Source organism: Sycon ciliatum, chromosome 3 (assembly GCF_964019385.1).
Source record: "Sycon ciliatum chromosome 3, ocSycCili1.1, whole genome shotgun sequence".
NCBI classification, from domain to species: Eukaryota; Metazoa; Porifera; class Calcarea; order Leucosolenida; family Sycettidae; genus Sycon; species Sycon ciliatum.
In genome coordinates, this window is record NC_088645.1 from 29,247,765 (window position 1) to 29,250,469 (window position 2,705).

General features: G+C 47.3%; 1 long non-coding RNA gene across 1 annotated transcript; it reads left to right on the forward strand.

The window, feature by feature from the left end:
* Positions 1 to 354: 354 nt before the first annotated feature.
* On the forward strand, positions 355 to 2,279 carry LOC135812643 (uncharacterized). Its single transcript, XR_010552892.1, has 3 exons — positions 355 to 689; positions 782 to 947; positions 1,849 to 2,279. It is a non-coding gene; the product is annotated as an uncharacterized LOC135812643 (long non-coding RNA).
* The last annotated feature ends 426 nt before the right edge of the window (positions 2,280 to 2,705 follow it).

A 2,705-nucleotide genomic window follows, 5' to 3' on the forward strand; every position in this document is an offset into this window, starting at 1 on the left:
ATTGGTCCATATGTTGTAGTCTTTTGGACGCTGAGTCGACTGGTTTTGGTCCGAAAAGGCTGCGATGCAGCGTTCCTGCTTTATTCCCAATCGAACATGGTTGAACAAGCGGTCACGTGCTCCTGCGTACACCAGTCAGCTGGTCACCGTGCCTGCAGGGTACAACTTACTAGCCTGTTTGACCTTTTTTGGGTGCAGTCCTGTCACTCGAGTTGAACTCGAGTTGAACCTTGGTGTGAAAGTTGTCGCCTGCTGGCGTGGTGACCAGGTGATGGGGCTGTTAAGTGATGACGTCACAGTTCCTTCGATACGCATAGCAACGATCCCACTGAAGACAAACAAAAGTAGCGTCGTCTCCACCGAACCAGTTGTCAGTGGCAACATATAGGAATCGTGTACATTTCTTCGTTTCTTCTTTGCTGTTTTCAGTGAGTGTTTTGTTTTCTCTTTGTCCTTGATCTCGACGGCGTTGTCGTGCTCATTACCTTACTGAGACTTCTCTTGTGACTGTAGCCAGTGTCACGGAGGATTTTATTGGCGTGACGAGGTAGATCGCCGAGATCGAGCGTGAAAAACGCTCTGCATTAGTAGCTCCTGTAGAATGTCTTCTGGGATGGCGTATCCATGGTCAACAAAGCCAAGGTGCAAGACAGCATAAGAGATCGTGTAAACGATGTGAACTCCAAAAGGTAAGCTCCTGAACAAGTGGAACGATATGTGTATTTACAAACTCTCTCTACATCCATCAATTGCCGCTATGCATTGCATTTTGTCTTCGCAGATAATCTGGACAAATAAATTATATTGTAACTGGAGAGTGCAATCGTGCTTGGGACCCATCCCAATGTCATCACATGGCTGTGGTGACTAGTGTATACTTGGGAGAGATTTTCCTCAACTGAGACGGAGTGTAGCTGGATGGATTATGAGAAATGCGAAGATGTGGAGTAAGTTGTGTCGAAGAAATGTGTAGTAAAATAAAATTTACTTTACACTCAAACATACACTGTACATGTACCGTAAAATCCCGCCAGAGCGCCCCGTCTCTCCCATCCGCCCCTCCCTGACTTCTTGTCAGGGACGTGATTGATTGTATCCTCGTATGACTCTGTCGCAGTCTGTGATGCCGTACTGTACTGCAGACGCGTGCTCGACCCCGTTGGAAATGTACGCAACAGTGCCCACCCTCTTGACCAGGGATCGCACAAACCCTGCGTTTTGTCGGGTCTGTACGACTCCTGGCTCTTGACCTTTGGTCGGTGTACGAGATGCACAAACAGTTTTCGTAGGGTGAGTACTTTTTCATGTAGCACTGAATGCGGCAAGTAGGACTCGCCCATCCGCCCCTCCCCACCTGAAGCGTCGAGGAGGTAGGGGCGCTCTGGCGGGATTTTACGGTACATGTAACATCATGATCAGTAATGATTCCATCTTCATATCTCCGCAACAGGTATGCCATACGCACCGAATACATGGTGTGTGTGCACCCGCACGCGTACATGCACACACTCTCATGCGTGGCCGAGTTGGCCGGATGAACAGACCACGCATTTGCACGAGGTGTCCGTCATGTCATTGGAGTGCTGTACTTTATGACTTTAATCCAAAATAGTATATCTTGCCCCTGTCAAATGGAGTTTGTGTCTATGCTCAGCGGGTATCGGGCCATGACGCCACACTGCAGTCAGCGCTGGAATTAAAATAGCACTTCATGGATTATTTTAACTAATTTCCTTTGCGTTTACTTTGTTGAGCCCGTGGTTTCATTTCTGTGTTCTGTTATGGTTGGCCTCTGGAAATAATCGGAGTGGATGTCATTTTGTCATATGCGTGTGCCTTGTGCAACAGGTTCAAGGCTAGATGCACTTCACATTCGGCGTGCGATCTCGGCGTCTGGGACCTGACAACGTCTTGGTTGGATGGGTAATCAAGGATGATACTACTCGGCACACCAATGTACATGTCAATGTAATTTTTACTTTTTCAGAGCTGCACTATTTACGTCTTGATGCTTACTTCGGTGCTAGCGTGTTTCCCCGGATTATTTCTATCATCATGCGTGTTCTTGGGCTGAGCGAGCACATGCACGAGTGTGCAGCTATAGCCCTGTGTATCTTTGGTGACACTTTGTTCTGCAATGCATGTACCTTGTAACAGTATGTGCTTGCACTGCTTTGTGTGGCCTGCGTATTTCAGGACTATTCAGTGCATTAGACCCAGGTTGGTTTGGTTGCCGGATGATCTCTTGTTGCAACGCTCTGTGTTTTGTATTCATCAATTTTTGGGCTTCAGAATTGAGCTGGCGTGTGGTTCCCAATATGAAAACATCATGCTGGTGCTCTGTGTGGCGATTATCGACTGTCCGAGCAGTCACGATTCATTACCAGAACGGTCAATACTGTAGTCTCTTCACGTGTTTGTCTTTTTGTGTTTCGCCGGGGGAATTAGCGGTGACGTTGCACATAGAACGGCAATGTTGCATCACTGCACGACCCTGCCTCTGCATCTGACTTCATTTCCCCAGGATCTGGTGCAGATACACCAGACAGTCACTTCCTGTAAACACGCAAACAGCAAAAGAAGAGATCCCGCAAATCAGGAAAAACCATTGTGGAAAATATCGAGTAGATCATACACCATTCAATAATCTGGAGTAATTACAGTGAGACAAACACTTCAAACAGTGCTCTCTCTCTCTCTCTCTC